This window comes from Gobio gobio (genome assembly GCF_949357685.1).
Source record: "Gobio gobio genome assembly, chromosome: 5".
NCBI classification, from domain to species: Eukaryota; Metazoa; Chordata; class Actinopteri; order Cypriniformes; family Gobionidae; genus Gobio; species Gobio gobio.
In genome coordinates, this window is record NC_137101.1 from 42,437,337 (window position 1) to 42,455,708 (window position 18,372).

The 18,372-nt window shown below is 35.5% G+C and overlaps 1 protein-coding gene across 1 annotated transcript in view; it reads left to right on the forward strand.

The window, feature by feature from the left end:
• The window catches only part of LOC307126546 (uncharacterized protein), a gene marked incomplete at its 5' end in the record, with an annotated part of 1,586,879 nt that overhangs the window by 944,713 nt on the left and 623,794 nt on the right, over positions 1 to 18,372 (forward strand). The window lies entirely within an intron of this gene.

The window sequence follows — 18,372 nt, forward strand, 5'->3', positions numbered from 1 at the left end:
TATATTTTGTTATTTATAGGCCTATTTAAGCTTATTTATTTTTCTGTTATATTTCATCTTATTTATATTTCATTTATATTATCTTGTATCATTGACTGTACTTTAAAATGTGGAATTAAAACGCCAAATGGGAATTTGTCTGGTTTGTTCAATCATTATCCTTCATAAACTGCATGTTACAAATATATGAATAATAAATAAATAAATATATATTATTTATTACACAATAAGCGGAGGCAGATCGCTCGAAAATAGCGTTTGCCTCCGACGGGCCGCCGTTTGGTATAAAGGGGGCGGAACGGCGGTTTGCCTGCGGGCCGGCGGCGGAACGAAGGCGGTAGGAAGCCGGCTGCCACTTTTAAAAAGCGGCTGCCGCCGGCGGTGCGCCGTCAAACGTGTTTGCGATTACGCAATTCTGACGCTTCTACTGCCGCCGGATCACCGCCGGTGGTCCGCCGACTCATTGCTATCTGGGCTGTTGCAAGGAATCTGTAAAAATGTGAAATATGCAATTGTCAAAGCAGAAATTAATATGTATATCACACGTTGACTTATTTAAAAAAAAATACTGAATTAAACATATAAGAAACAGCTCTAGAAAGAAATGTTTAATGGTATAGGCTGTGTATACGATAAACATGTTAAACAGTAAAAAACGCACATATGTGCATCTACCGAAACTGGTATGATTTAAAGGGTATTAATCCGGATATAATTACTATATGCATATGGTCAACTTGGGAGTAGTTCAAAGGTTGCTAATATTCTAGACTAGAGAATTTGGTCGGCAGCCCCGTGGTCTAGAAGAGCTGGACAGGTGGAAGGCCACAGAATTTCGGCAGTTTTTGTTGTATACAGGACCAGTTGTCCTGAAGAATGTGTTATCTCCTGAAAGATACTACCATTTCCTGTCCTTGACAGTAGCCATATCAATTATGTTCGAGTCAGATGAGAGCACTCACAATGCATACCTTCAATATGCCCATGAACTCATCTCACACTTTGTCATCCGCTGTGCTGACCTGTATGGAAAGTATTTTTCAATGTACAATGTACATGGACTGATTCGCCTTCATGAGGATGTCCGCCACTTCAACTGCCCATTGAATTATATTTCCAGTTTCCATTTTGAAAACCATCTTCAACAAATCAAGAAACATGTACAGAATGAAAAAAAATCCCCAAGCACAGGTGACCAGGTTATTAGATCGAGATCGAATATGCAAACGCAAACAAGAGCAAAACACAGCCTGAAGCACGGAAGCAAAGCCTCGCTTTGGATAAAAGCGTCTGCCAAATGCATAAATATAATAAGAGTCTGAGAGTCCGGCCAAAACCAGAAAAGGAATCTGGCCTTGAATCTGAATTTAAATGGAAACTGAATGTTCAAAAAAGCTTAACTAAGAGAACAATTATTTTAGTATAATTATAATAAAATTATGAAGTCACAAAATATTTTAGCTGCAAATAATACATGCATCACTGGTAGGGATGGGTATCGTTAAGGTTTTAATGGTATTACTACTCTTACCGATACTGCTTATCGATCCTAGACTGGGTAAATCCAGCCCGATCTGTTGGCGATTTGATTTCGCCCTGCAGGTCAATCCTGCTTCTGTTACAAATTTGGAGGGACCAATCACAAACCGCCTTATCCACCTGGCGAGCTATTGGCGGGTTTAACACAATGACGGATAGAGAAGCGATGGATCGTTGTTCTGATTTGTTGAAGGACTATCCAATTGCGTACAGAGACATTTGAGCTATGCCCGTTGATCACGCCTCTTGTGCAGTAGAAAATACAGAGCAGACTCCCCAGACTAATGTTCAATCTTAAAAGATTGAGCTTGGTCTGGTGATAGCCACACTGAAAAAAACGATTCGTTGGCTGAACAACCATTACTTATAAAACTAAATAGATTAAACACAAAAATTTGATTATTCATAACTTTTCAACCTTTACATAACATATATAGTCCGTGTAACACAAAAATATAAGTTACAAGGTGAACTTAAGTGTATGCATAAATAAAATGGAAAAACCTAATTCACATCAACTAATATTACAATTACGCCAAAATTAAGTAAATCTAGCAGAAAATTATAAGTATATGACTGAGCCACGTGATATGAAATTTCACGTGATATACCTTTCCAGTCAAAAATTGGAGCCATTTTGTGAAGCACATGTGAAGACGGTGAAAAAAAAGGTAAGCATAACTTTCTATAAACTATAGTTACTTATAAGTCAAATATTCAATATTGACGTTTTAACATTAATAAACACATGTTTATTTTAGTGGGTGAAGATTGCACTTCAGTGAAACGCACTTGATGAAGACGCTAGGGGTGAGTGTAACTTTTTTTTTTTTACATACTCGTTGATTGCGTTTATGCTCAAGAAATGAATTTTAAACTCACTTCTGAATTGCTACGAATTTGCTTCTACAATTAGACACGTGTTACTAACAAATACTAATGAAAACGTTGAGTTACTTTGGATGAACGAAAGGATAAACGAGTTTGCACGCGAGCCGTGAGTAAGTTATTTTTCTTAAACGAGTGTGCTTCCATCGAATGTATGGTTAAGTGTTAATAGTGGTCAGTATTTATATATTTTTTTCCCCCGTAGTATATGACCATGCATTGCGTTGGCACTTGGCACGTAGGCCATATGCATTCAAATTGCATAAAGATACGGACGATTCGTACGGAGGTATTGAGAGGCTCCCCCACGGAGAAATATGTAGGCCTACTTTACGTTATTGTCACGTATTTTTAAGTATATTATTATATATGCATATGAGTGTTCAAATGTGAAAATTGTATCTTGCACATTCACATTCTTATGTTCTCTGTACATGGATCGCGGGAAAGGGGGACGGCCTGGGTGCGGGTTACTTTTGAGATCTGGTACAAATATATTCAAAAATGCATCATGAACGATTAATAATTAAATAATTGCGATCTCGATTCAAACACACACGCAATATTATCCCTAAATGACAACGACGACTCTGTCTAAACCATCGAAATTATGGTCACATTAGTATTATTTTTTTGTAGATAGATTTTATTTTATTTGGCTGTTTAATGTTTTCAGAATCGTGGGAGGAACGTGATCTCTTAGGCTATCTGCATATGTCTTCAAAAAATACAGATTATACAGTCAACAATAAAATAATATAGCATCTAATTTATACTATTGGCCCTTATTACAATTTACAGTCTTACTAAACTGTAAAAAGTACAATCTTAAGTGAATATGTTGCCTGCCTTAACAATTATAATGCATCATGCGCTTCTATGCATCACGTAACATTGCTCAAATTTATTCAGCCTTTCCCTGCCTTTTTTAATTTTTTTTATAAATAAATCAAAATAGTACAAAAATAAATTTCAAAGAAAGTTTTTCTCAATCTTTTCCTCTGGTCAAATAGTATTTTTAATTGATTTACACTGTGTGCAGAATTATTAGGCACGTTGATTTTCTGATCATATATTTTTTTTCCAGGCACATTTTACCAATTCCAAACCACATTAAACTTAATAACTACTATTCATTTAGTATTTAATAATGTATAAGTGATATATAATTGTTCATGAAGGCTGGAAATGAAAAACACCTTATATTCAGGTGTGCAGAATTATTAGGCATGTTTTCTTTTACAGATAAATTGAGCCAAAAAAGAGATTTAAAGGGATAGTTCACCCTAAAATGAAAATTGTGTCATCATTTACTCACCCTCAAGTTGTTCCAAACCTGTATGAGTTTCTTTGTTCTGCTGAACACAGATGATATTTTGAAGAATGTTTGTAACCAAGCAGATAGAGCAACCATTGACTACCATAGTAGGGAAAAAGAATACTATGGTAGTCAATGGTTGTTCTATCTGCTTTGTTACAAACATTCTTCAAAATATCATCTTTTGTGTTCAGCAGAACAAAGAAACTCAGGTTTGGAACAACTTGAGGATGAGTAAATCATGACACAATTTTCATTTTATGGTGAACTATCCCTTTAACTCAGACTGAAAAGTCAAAAATTATTAGATGCCCATAGTTTTTTGAGTAATGTATTGTTGTCTTTTTAGGTCAAAGAAGAATTCAGGAGGTTAACAGCTGTTGAGTTGGAAACAACATTCATGGCAAACCTGGATAAACACACGGATGCACTCCTGTCTTTGTTTCGCACCAAGGGAGGAAATGCTGGACAGCAAATTGGTGAAATTTTGACTATGCTAAACCAAGTACGTGGCTACTAGTTTGTTGTAGGGTTGTCAAAGTACTGGTACTTCAGTAACAAGTCGTTACTGAAATGTTAAAAATGTGACCCTTATACCAGCATTTCCCCCTGGTATTTTGAGCTCTGTTGAGCAGATTCTGACTAACTTAAACGCCTCTGATTGGCCATTGTGTTTACATGCTCAACAGAGATGTCTGTGATTGGCTACAGTGATCAACGCACGGAAGCCCGCTGATAGATGGCTGCTTTCAAACGCTCATATGTGTATCTGTGTAAGCACTCTGTAAGAAAGAGTGTAGAGAAAGAGAGTGTAAGAAAGATTACAACATGTTTTTAAAGTATTGATCACTGTAGCCAATCACAGACATATCTGTTGAGCATGTGAACACAACGGCCAATCATAGGTGTTTAAGTTAATCCGCTCAACAGCACTCAAAATGCTAGGGGGAAATGCTGGTATTGTCACATTTTTTAAATTTTAGTACCGACTTGGTACCTGAATACTGGTACTTTTGACAATCCTAGTTTGTTGGCATCATTAATTTGTTGTGGTGTATAGCAGCAGAACTTGAGCAGATTTTTCTGTTCTCTTTCTAAATAAATTTTGCTTCTAACTCCATTTGCCATCAGCAGTTACACCGTCAATGGAGATGAGTTGGTCTCTGTAAAATTGGATTAAAAAAGCCGCAATTTTGTTTTATGTACCTTTCAGACAAGTCCTGTCGAAAAACGTAGAGAAGTTGTCATTCGATGCTTAATTGTCTACCTCTCTGAAAATCCTGAGAATCTCATCAAACATTATCAGGTGAGCATATAAAAACATACAAGAGCCAAGTTGTACTCCAAACCTAAATAAACGACTTGTACAATGGCAATTAATTAATTTAAATCAAATTTGATATAAATCAAATTATAGGCTGTGAGAGACTTAGTACTTTATTTAATATATATATATATATATATATATATATATATATATATATATATATATATATATATATATATATATATATATATATATATATATATATATATATATATATATATATATATATATATATATATATATATATATATATATATATATAGTGTGTGCGTTCATTTTTAAAACATTGTCTCATTTTGTTATTTCAATACAATGTATTTTTTGCAACAATCTGAACAATACCAAGTGGTTGCAAGAAAATGTACATTTGCTTTTTTATTTTTTATTAAGGATACTCATGGGAACGAGGAGGAACTGGGACAACTCACATTGAGGATCGTCACGAAAAGTGGCTCAACAGATGATCCTTTACAGACTGGGATAGTGCTGGAAGGCATAGAGGTGATGACAGGGTTGGCAGGTGTTGCGAAGGCTTGTGTTTTTCTACTTGGCCTAATTTACGCAATTAATCTGAGTTACCCCAAAGAGCTCAGATACTCATTTGAATTTTTTCAGAAAATTCTACTGGAACTAGACAGTGGCAAACTTTTTCCAAAGGTTTACTCTCTGAAGAACAGGCTTCGTTGCTGAAATAAAATATATTGATGGTGTTGTTCTGACCATTACGACTCCAAATATCTTTGAGTCACAAAACATGTTTAGCCATACGCATCTGGTTCTAGTAAAGTGTTAATATGCAAACATTTGATTGCAGTCTTGTTTTATTCTCAGGAAGTTCGTAGCATTTTCCAAAAGTACATTTTTGTTTTGGAAAAATTTGAATATGTTAGGGCTGTTAAACGATTAATCGCAATTAATCACATCCGATATAAAAGTTTGTGTTTACATAATATGTGTGTGTACTGTGTATAATTGTTATGCATATTTGAATACACACACATACATATATATATTAAAGAAATAGTTGCATGTATATACTGCATATATATTTATATTATATATATATAAATATAAATATTTTATATAAAAAATATACACATGCATGTATGTGTATTTTTATATACATAATAATTATACAAAGCACACACATATATATTATGTAAACACAAACTTTTATTTTGGATGTGATTTATCGTTTAACAGCCCCAGAATATTTAAAAAAGTGATGCAAAGAGTGAAAAAAAAAAATCAAGGAAGTGACCTATTGTGAAGATTGCAATCTCTGTCTTACAAAAAAGAAAGAAAGAAAATGCTTTGGTTTTGTACTAGTTTTATTCCTTGCATGTTCCAAAAGTAAATGTTGGAAAAAATATTGCAAAGTGTGAAAAATCAAGGAAGTGGCCTGTTGGAAGTGAGCTTTCATTTGCCGATTTGCCAAATTTTGTTGTACATTCCTGATATGTGGTTTCAGGCTTCACAATTGCTTTGCAACCTGTGTTAAAAAAATAAAGAGAAATGCTTAATTTTGTGATTTGCATGTCTAATTTATTTTAAGACATTGAATGTACTGGAGCAGTGCAGTAAGCACTTAAATTTTTAAGTAAAAAAATATGTTGGATTTACTTAAAATATATATGCACCATTTTTGCATCATACTTTTTAAGTAAACCCAACTTGGAAAAATTTTACCTAAGATTAACAAGAAAACCTTTGTTATATGTACTTAAATATTTGAGTTCACTCAACATTCTTTACTTAAAAATATGTGTAACATGCAAGTATGTGCAAGTTGTGTTTACTTAACATTATTTAGTAGATTCTATCATGTAACATATATTTTTAAGTAAAGAATGTTGAGGGAACCGCAAATATTTAAGTACATATAACAAATGTTTTCTTGTTAATTTTAAGTAAAATTATTCCAAGTTGGGTTTACTTAAAAAGTATGATGCAAAAATGGTGCATATATATTTTAAGTAAATCCAACACATCATTTTTACCAGTGCAGACAAGTGAGGCAGCACAACTGCTGCGGGCCTAGGTTTTCATTGGACCCAGACAGGCTCCTGATACCTTTATGGCAAGACGAGAGAGAGCACAGGCTATGCTCTCGTCACTATTCAAGCCATATGGTTCCAGGGACAAAGTAAGGGCAAAGCCCAGGCCTTTTTCTTCACTCCCTGGTGCCATTATTTTTTCTGTCTGGCCGAACCAAACACTGTATCAGTTCCAAGGCCAGAGGGGACAGTGTCTTTGCATTCCGTTGGCCTTGGAAAGCACCGTGTGAGATTTAAAGACAGTAAATGTTCATTTAGAGAATTTTGCACAGCTCTGTACGAATTCTTTCCTGCACTCTGAGAGAGTGGTGGCTTCAAAATAATGCAAGCCACTAGAAATAAATCCTTGATACCAATGCCATCAGGTGGCTACACCGTAGACTACCTGAGACATGAAAGTTGACTGAACATTGCAATGGCCTTTTTTTAAAATAAACTTTACATTTCTTGTGAATGGAAATTACAACTTTGATTTAATTCTGTATGTAATACAGTAATAATTATGTAGTTTAATGGAGATGTGTCACAGATGCTCCCTTGAGGTGCCACTTTGTGACCTGCAAAGGCATTTAGGCCAGTGTCAAGAAAAGTAGTCAAAGAAAATTCATACACTTTCACACCTAGAGTAAGGGCAATTTAGTTCAGCTAATCTCCATGTCACACACACAGAGAGAACATGCAAACTCCCCAGCTATTAAAACACGTGAGACATTTTTTATGGTGCAGACTGTCATTGTTTTTTATGAAGTACTTCAACTTACTGTAAGAGCAAATCAATTTTGTCTTTAGTTTTTATCTTGCACTTGTTGTGTTCCATTGTGTGTAGTACTGAACATGCAGCAAATGTTTCCAATCCTTCAACATCTTCCAAGCAAGTCTTTATAAATGATTATTTTAATAATTTTTAATAACAGTTTTAAATGGGTCACATGAGAATTTTTCCATAATTTAAGCATCTTAGTTCCTTGACATGTTTGGTTTTACTCACACTAAACACAAAGAGTTTAGGTCAACATTTTAAGATTGAGTCACCATTCAGTTTTCATTGCTCTATATAAATCTTCAGACAGGTTTCGGACATCATGAGAAAGATCAAGCATTCACAACTTGTAATTTAAGCTTGATAAATTAATATTATTACCCCTTATATTTATGTGACCAGTCAGTTTATAAAAAGCTTTATAATTTATATTAAAAAAAGTAAAATCATGCCATATTAACCATTCCATTATGAATAAAATGTTCAACAATATGATCCACGTTGTATTTTAGAGTGAAAGGATTGAAGATGGACAGAAGTATATCACTCGGAGTGGGACTGATATTGAACGTCAACATGTCTGTCTTCAACAGTTGTGTGGGTAATTCCACATTTTAACATCTTATTTTCTAATTGTCCTTTGATTTCTACAATTTTTTTTTTACTTGTTTAGTTCTACCTTTGAAGAAAATAACAACACCACTCAATGTCCCTGCAAAGAGGTTTGAGGATATCGTAAGAGAGACATTTCCACAGTTAAAAAAAAAGATTATGAATTCTGCTGGGTAGATCAGGGTACAGATCTCACATTTTTTTTACTTTGTGAGCATGAAAAGTGCTTGAGAAATGGTCAATTTATTGTGTAATATTGCCGTTGTACTGTGCCTGCATGAAATCAATGTAAGGTGGACCTTGAGGATAGTGAACCTGAATGCAGTGTTGTCATGGAACAGGTTTGTTGTGTCTTCCATCAAATTACCGAATTGGAGAGTAATCACTTAAACACAGTTCATATCTTAAATTGGTGTAAATTATTTGATTAGATCTGCATTCAGTCTAATAAACCTGCTGACGATTGCACCATTAATATGAATCAAACAAAGACAAAATACTCACAGCTCTTGGATGTATAACTTTAATAGCTTTAATGAGCATTAATCAATCCCTTTATACAGTGAGCACACAAAAAAATTCCAGTTTAATGAGTGACGATGGCAAAGAGAACTAGTCTGGTTACACTTTAGGGCTGTGATATTAATCAAATTTTATTTTCAATTTTGGCTTCCAATTATTATAAAAAGATATGAGGTAAAACTGTTATGAACTAGCCGTGCTCCGTTGAGTGCAACTTTCTTTCCTTCACAGCAGTGCGCTGTCATTTCTCCCTAAACCCAAACAGATTTAGCACAATCTGTGATTGTTGTCAAATGCAGTCTCTACAGTTAAACGCCCTGCTAAATTGCAGGGAATATTTAAAAGTAAAAAGAGCTAATAATCCACGCAAGAGACGATGTTTCCAACGTCAAGACGGCATATCTGTGTGCGCACCGAAACAGACTGCAACTAGACAAGCAAATTATACTTTATACTCAGTGCGACAGCAGAACCGATAGCGTTAGAGCTGAATACTTCACTGTCTTACCTCTTTCTAAACTCATCTACAAGAAATCTAGTATTTGCTAAAATAGAAGTTATCTAAAAGCCATTTTATTATAAGCAGTCTCTCTCTCTCAATTCATAATTGCTAGCTTAAATATCTTGTCACCCAAGACCACTGTCTATACAGTCTGTGCAGTATTGCCACTTAATTGATATTTGACAAGAGAAATAAGGAATTTCAAACCTGGATGTTTTCACATAAAAGTATTGTATGTGAACTTGCATACTGAAATATAACGGTTTTCTTTACATATTTATATATAGATTTTTTTTGTTCAACTCTTGCAGCTGCAGTCACAAAATGGGATTAATAAGCTACAGAGGCTGCATCAAGCATCATGCAGCTGAACATCTTAAACATGCGCCAGGGAGGAAGGGAGGTGGAGGGCATACAGGGGTGGAAAGTACCAAATTTTGCATGAGCACTATAATGTGTGTTTATTTCTAGTGTAAGGGACTTTATTTCTCTCACCCTGCCCATTTTACGGAGGCTAACCCAAACTTTGAAATGGAGGAAGGTCCTGCCCCTGAGAGAGAAGGCCCTGAAACCTACCTCTTAAAGAGCAGGGAAATACTGGGGAGTTCAATTCCTCCTCCACAGACACAAGGGAGAGAGGGGGCAGGGGAGGTCCGAAGACATGCCCCTGGACCCACAAAGCCTGTGTCAGACCAGAAGGTATAAAGTCAACTTTTGAGCTATTTTTTTCCAAGATCAATTAAAAAAATGCTGGTTGAAATTACTCATTTAGAGGGGCAACGAGTGTTTATGGAAGAATTTAGCGATATTGATTGGAATGACATGCAAGCATTTATTGGCCTTCTGATACTTGTTGGGGTTTTCAAGTCGTATCAGGAAGCAGCATTTAGCTTATGGGATAATGAGATGGGGAAGGCAATTTTTCGGTTCACCATGCCACTGAAAAATTTCAAACGAGTATCAAGGGTTGTGCGCTTTTATGATGAGAGCTGCAAAGAGGGAAAACAATAAGCTGGCACCCATCTGTGATATTTGGGAACACTGGGTAGAGAAACATCACAGTTGATGAGTGCATGGTTGGATCTAGGGGCCGGTGCCCTATGCCAACCAAACCTGCAAAATACAATATTTGGGCAGCCTGTGATGCAAACACCAGTTACTGTTTTAACATGCAGGTGTACAGTGGGAAACCTACAGGGGGACAGCATGAGAGGAACGTCGGCAAGCGAATGGTGCTGGAAATAATGCATGGCCTTCAGGGGCATATTGTCACTTGTGACAATTTTTTTTAAATTCTTATGCTCATGGCACAGAGCTCCTACAGAAAAAAAGAAGAATGGGTGTAACGGTCCAAGAGAACAAGCCAGAACTGCCAAGTGCACTGACAAACCTAAGAGGCAGGGCTCGATTCTCATCTCTGTTTGCCTACGCAAAAGACACACATCATTGTGTCCTACTGTTCGGAAAAATATATAAAAATGTGCTTTCTTATGCATCTTATGAGGAAAGTGCAGGAACCTGATGAGGAAACCGTCTCCTTCACGGCTGGTCTGTCAGCCAAAAGAAAAAGATGCCAAAGGCAGTCCATCCAGAAAAACGTGATTATGCGATCACATGATTTAATGCATAATCAGCCAAAGTCCGCATATTTATGCGGGGGCCGCATTTTTTCAAATACGTAAATTGCATATTTCCGCGTGCAAAATATGCGGGGCTAGCATGATTTCATAATCCCTGCATTTTTGTTGCAAAAAAGTCATATATATTAGCAGAAAGTTAAAAAATGTTCGTTTACTTCACACAAGAGCCGCCATTTCCCCCTATTGCCATGGGAACGTTTTGAAGTGACGTAATTACACGACGTGAATGTCATCGAAAAGCTGCAAACCCCGTGGTGAAACCATAGATATCAGTGAAACCATGATGAAGCACGCAAATTCCCATTTGCCAACAAAAATAACAGCAAAAGACAGCGTAAAGCAGTTTCCCAGTGTGTTGACCGATTTCAAAAACAGCATCATGAAGCTTCGAACCATTATGAATCGATTCGAGTCGATTCAGTGGTTTGGAATGCCAAAGTCAAGTATTTCAGCAGTTTGACATGCGATCCGAATCATGAATCGACTCGCTGATTCATAACGCTTCGAAGTTTCATGATGCTGTTTTTTGAAATCGGTCATCACTATATAAGTCGTTATTTAGGTTTTAGCACAAAAACTATTCTCGTCACTTCATAAAGTTATTGTAGAACCACTGTACTGAGATGGACTTTGTAACGACATCGTTAGTACCTTTTATGGGTCTTGAGAGTGCACAGGGCATTGTGCCAGTGGAGGCCTTTCTGAGCCATCGGATTTCAACTAAAATATCTTCATTTGTGTTCCGAAGATTAAAGATGATGCTTACGGGTGTCGAACGACATGAGGGGAAGTCATTAATGACAGAATTTTTCATTTTTGGGTGAACTAAGCCTTTAAGAGATTGCACTTTCTGCATTGGAAGCACTCAAATGTCTGTTTTGTAAAGCTACCTCTGTAAAACAGGAAGTTATTTATTCATTTTTTCAGAAGTTGTAGCATATTCCTTTTGTAAAGCTACAGAACTTGTTTGACTCAATGTTTTGTAAAATTGAGCCATGTGTTTATTAAGGTCTTCAAAAAAACAAGATGAGGACTTTCTGTGATGTAGTGCTTTTTTTCTCTTTTTCATCAAGCAGCAGTTTTTGCAAGTTCCCGCAATTTTATCGCATAAAATTGCATAAATATCCAAAATTTTCCATCGTTTTTTTTAAGAAAACGTGTCGCATAATCAAGGATTTTTGCCCGCAACAATCACAAAAAAGACGCATTTTTCTGGAAGGACTGCAGAGGTGCTTTCCAAGGGATATCAAAATCAGCATAATTTGGAATCACCCAATTTGCAAGAGACACACAGTAAATGTAGAGGAATTGTATTTAGTCATTGTTGCGCATGTCACTACTGTTTGAAAATTATTATACATTTTAGTTTTTGTTTATAATTGCTGTTGCATTTTGAAGTTGTTACTGTTCATGAATTGTACAAAAATAGATTTATTGAAAAATGTTTATTAAAAAGTGTTATGACAGAATGAATTGCATTTTTATTCAATTTGATTTAAGACAATAGGTTAAAAAAGCTTTCCAATTGTTCTCTTTCTAACCTAATATTCAGGTTTGACTGTATTATAATGTAAAAACTGGCGTCCTGATCCTGAGTGACTCCCAAATGAGGAACCCAAGAGGGTTAAAAGAATTGTCCTTTTTATTTTAGGAGTTTCTCCTCCTGTTGCTGGGTTGTTCCTTCTTTGTCTCTTGTACCTTATTTTTAAACCATTTCTGAACATCTTTGACAGTTTGCGAGACAGACAAATTAACTATTAACTTTTTCAGTTGTGTTCCAAGTGTTTTTTAGTTGTTGTTTTTTTGTTATTCACATTTTAAATCACTAAATTCATTAATTAAAATCGATTTGGCAGCATTGTATTCCTCTAATATGCAAATGTGTTCAGTGAAAAACTGAAGAGCGACCACTGTCGACCATTTTGTTTAAGTTGTTCAGCTTCTTATTTTTCCCACAAAGCAATGCGATTTAGACTGTCTTACTAAAGTTAGCTATGAGTTTATTTTATGCAACAGTCTTTCTTCAGTGACATTAGTTGGTCAGACCATTTCTTAGACACGGCCTTAAGATAATGGCTATGTTTATGCAACTGGCCCCAGGTTTAAGTAATATATGTGCTTAATCTGTTTCAGATTAAGCCATTCAGAAGCCATTTTTTGTAAGCCATGATAGTTAATCTAATCTAATTTTAGTTCCTGGCTTAATTTAAACCCTCTCCGGGAAACCGCCACATTAAGAATTTGATCCATAATTGGCCATAATCTACAAACTAAAACTGAATCCTTATCACAATGCTTATATCCATTTGTTTCTTGCCACAATATAAGGGCAAATCTAAATTTCAACTATATTTGGAAGAACAAAGAGCATTATTTTAAAAGGGTCATAACTGTAAAGGATTAAATGAAACTGTAACTGTATAACTGTAGGTTAAAATGAAATTACTTTGACTGTATGAATAGAAAATGTAAATAATAAATAAATTAATTAATTAAAGTAATTTCTGCTAAATAGTAATGAAATCTGGTTTACATTTCCCTAGATTATCTTTAAATCTGGCGGTATGGAACTAGTGCCAAAATGTGACTATAATATAAACAAGTAACATAAAATAAGTGTAGTGTAGAAGCATTAACAAAGCATTAACAAATTACTGCAACAGACCATGAATAACCCCAAAAGCTTGATTATTTCTGCAGCAATATTGCGGACTTGCTGAATATAACTGTAGAAATATGTCTGTATTATGTAACATACATTGCCTTTATCAAAAATGTACTGTAACATTGAGTATCTTAAAGTCAAATGTTCAGTGAAAGTCATCCCTTACATCCCCAAAACACAAACAAAGTTCTCATGAACAACTCAATAGCATGAGCACGACAGACCAACTAAATTATGACTAGATTAGAGGGTTATATCGATCACGAAAAGAGAAAGCAAAAGGAAACAAACATATATTAGGAGTCTTACTTTTAGGACACACTGCAAGCTGACACTTGAAACAGAACGTTATAGGATGTGGAAATTAACAGAGGTGGAAAGAGTAACAAAATATTCTACTCAAGTAAAAGTACTATTACTTCAATTAAATTTTACTTAACTAGAAGTAAATGTACTTGTCTAAAAATGTACTCAAGTAAAAGTAAAAAGTAGTTCATTTAAAATGTACTCAGAGTATAAGTTACTGAGTTACTTTTTTTAACAGCGGGGTGGGAGACTCTCCCATGTAGGGTTGTGGTAGAATGAGATTTTCACGATATGAAAACAGTTTCACAGCATCACGGTATTCATTATTTAATAAATAAACTGTATTATTAGATTATGGTTATTATTATCACCAGTTAAAATGGCATTAAATTAATGAAAACCTTTTCTCTTTTTTTTTTGGTTGAACAAATGCTTGTAACGGATAAATAAGGCAGGATACAATAGCAAGTAAAAGCTTGTTTATTTAGACATAAGATCGCGGGTAGAAACCAGAAGCCACAAGGATCAGAGCGGTGCGTTGGCAGATGGTCCGGGGCAGCACAGGGTCGCTGAAGACAACCCAGTCTGGTGACGACGGTGAACACGAAACACAGGAAACAGGCAACGCAGGAACACAACGGGCACAGGCGGGAGAACACACGACACATCCAACAACGCTCTGACAATGACAAAGAGAACACAGATAGACTAAATATTGTGCGCTGATGATCTGCAGCTGGTGCGCTGATCAGCTGCGACAGGTGTAATGATCATCAGCCAACCAGCGGCTCCGTCCCATACAAACACACATACACACACACACACACACACACAAGAATGAGATGGTGAATTCATGAACCGTGACAATACTTTATTATAACAAACTTGAAACATTTTTTTTTATTAACATTTCAATAAAACATGTCTAATGAACTAAATAAATTATTATGAATTAGATTAACAACTTTAAGAATAATAGAGTCCTAAGAATTTATTTCTTTTTATGATTTAATACAAATACATTACCAAAACGGTGGTAATCAAATACTTATCCTTTAATTTTTTTGGGCAAAACGCTGCTGTTTTACTAAATTAAACCATGGATTTAAAAATATATTCTAAAATAATCTTTAAATTATGTAATATTATTATTGTTGTTGTTATTCTTCTTCTTATTATTATTTTGACATGTATTCTATAGGCCTACAATAGTAATATATTTCTGTCTTAATTTCATCTAGTTAAACCGTTTATTTTGACGGGTTTTAGCGAGGACCTATTTCAGGGAAGATCTGTTTCAGAGTGTATTTGATAATGGCTTTTAATCAAATAAAATGATAAAAATGTTCATTAGGAGGTCTCAGATCAGTTCTGGAAATGTTCATACTGTATGATCATGCCCAAATATGTTTTTTTGAGACGTTAAACACCACGAGCATCACGTAGGCTACTTGCTAGAAGACAAAACGGAGCTGCTCATTCACACAGAGACAGAACAAACAGATCATATATTTATATAGCAGTGTTTTGAGCTTTAATATTCACAGACCATGTCGCGATTTGATTTATTGTACAGCTCTACTGTTGATGTATTCATTCATCCATCAGTTTGCGTGTTTTACGTGACATCTGCGTTATACTGTAATTCCGGGATTCCCTCTGCATCACAGAAAACATTCGGCCTTAAGTTATAAACGTACCTTTATCTGCACAGAGAGATGGTGTTCCCGAACATGTTCTATATGTTTCCTCCTTTGCATCAACATTTTTTTTCTAATTTGATATCCTCCAGGACAACACCCGGCTATTTTTTGTCTATATCCAAAGTTTTTCCATACTATCCAGGGGTTCACGACGGCGTTTCGCTTTCAGCTGGGTCTGACGTATGTCTTGTCCGTCTGTCTCCATCTTTTTGTGATTTTTGCGTTCGTGCTCCCGCCTTCAATTCAATGCAGTCGTTTCCAGATCACGTTTTTCCCCCCTTTGTATTATTTTTTTTTACTCAGTAACGGATGTGGTTTTAAATGTAGTGAAGTACAATACTTCAAACAAAACATACTTAAGTAAAAGTAAAATTACAGATTTTTAAAACTACTTAAAAAAGTAGAAGTACGCAGAAAAACTACTCAATTACAGTAACGCAAGTAAATGTAATTCGTTAGCCTACTTTCCACCTCTGGAAATTAATGGGTACTTATCATCGCTGAAGTGAACGATGATACGATTGAAAATGGACAAACAAGCGAACATGACACACAAGCATTTTCAAGCAAAAGCCATTATATATTATTTCTGTGAAACAAAACAAAACCAATGTTACTCGCCTATCTAGAAAAAATAAAGCGACCTCGGCCTCTGCTCCTTGAGTTCTCTCCAGTGCTGGAAAGCTGATACTTCTTGCCTGATTGTAAGCATTCTTTTGTTCCTTAGGGCGTTTTCACACCTGAAAGTCCGCACCAAGGTCCGAACCGAAGTTCATGTTTTGATACTTTTTATATATTCGGTTAGTTTTGGTTTGGTTTCACATTGCAATTATGCGAGCGGACTAAAGAACTTTACATGACGCACTTGCGTCCACTCGTCATCATTTATGTGGGCGGCATCTGGACATTGATTGGTTTGTAAACGGACGTGCGTCTGACGTCAGCGTCTTTGACAAGAATGAATGAACGGACGCATATCGTTGCCACTATTGAACAGTGCGCATTGCTTGACTATTTTTTATTCGTTACGTTTAAAAGTGGACATTTCAAGCTTTATATACACATATTTCTCATGTTTGTGAGGCAAGTAGCCTGCTGAGTTTCGGTTTATTTGAGACGCGCTCCAGTTCATGTGTAAAGCATGTGATCGCTCCCGCGATTAATGTCTGCTATAGACTATTTGCTTCTTATTTATGAAATCCAGGCAATTATCTGATTAAACGTTGATTAAAATTAAGATACAATTTATACAAAACGAAATTCCCATTAAAGAAATGCTTTCTAAGCAAAATCATACAAAATTTAGTTTAATAACTTTTCATAATCAATGTAGCCTAGATTGAATTTAAAAATAACGTTATAATATTTAAACATAAACTTCCTGTAAATGGTCTGAAAGTCCGAACCATACAGAAAATGCTTTCACACTAGAAACGAACCGAACCTTTGTTCAGTTTGATCCGGACCGAGACTACCTCTTTTCGTCGGACCAAATTTCGTCTGTTTGGTCCGGACCGTGGTACGGGGGAGGTTTCACACCTGCAATTTTGATTCGGACCAAACTGAAAAGTCCGAAAATCCGGACCAAACAAGGTAGGTGTGAAAATGCCCTTAGACATTTTCCACGTGTTTTTTATCTGCCATCTCTCTTTCTGTCGTCACTCGGCTAATGTCCGTCTTGTGTCGTGTATTTTGAATAATGACGTGCACTGAGCGCTCTCTTCTCCCTGTCATTAGTAGACACCCCCCTTACTGCTGATTGGCTAAGTTTGTTTTGGTCCATGGCCCGAGACACTTTTATAAAGCATTTTTTAAATAACACTTACCCCACCTTTAAGTGATTCCCATCATTTTGACAGACAATAAATATTACATCTACCTACTTTAGAAAGGCGAAAAGGAAAGACAAGCATCCATGCACAAACTAATTTATTATAAATAATTAATTTGTACGCATTAAAAAAAAAAAAAAAAAAAAAAAACTAATTAGACATACTGTCACTCATATGGGATCACAGCAATAGAAATCCGTGATCTTCATAGAGTGTGAACTTGCCAGTTTCCCACTGCTTAAGTCATGCAGGTCAGGCAACATATCCTTTGGATTCACATTGTGAAGATTTCTGTCTGCTGCTACAGGGCGGTAACATAATAATGCTTACCATTACACTCAACCTAACATACATTTATTGAGAAGGAGATGTACTGTACCACTAAAAGAAGAAAAGCAAACCACTGGGAGGGTTGTAATTAAAAATTTTTTTTTTAACAATTTTTAATTGTTAGTTGTCTTAATTTGTTGTCTTGTTGATCAGTTGTTGTAACCTTTGTCAACTTCCTCAGTATTTAACATTCAGATGAAGGTTTCTGTTAATTTTGAACAAAATATATATATTTTTTCTATCTTGTCACAAGCTGGGCTTGAACTCGGGTCTCGGAATTAATTTTTATAGATTATCAAATCACTATTAGGATATTAAAATATCTATATTTGTTACTTTATTTGTACTGAAGTGTTACATATAGGCTAATT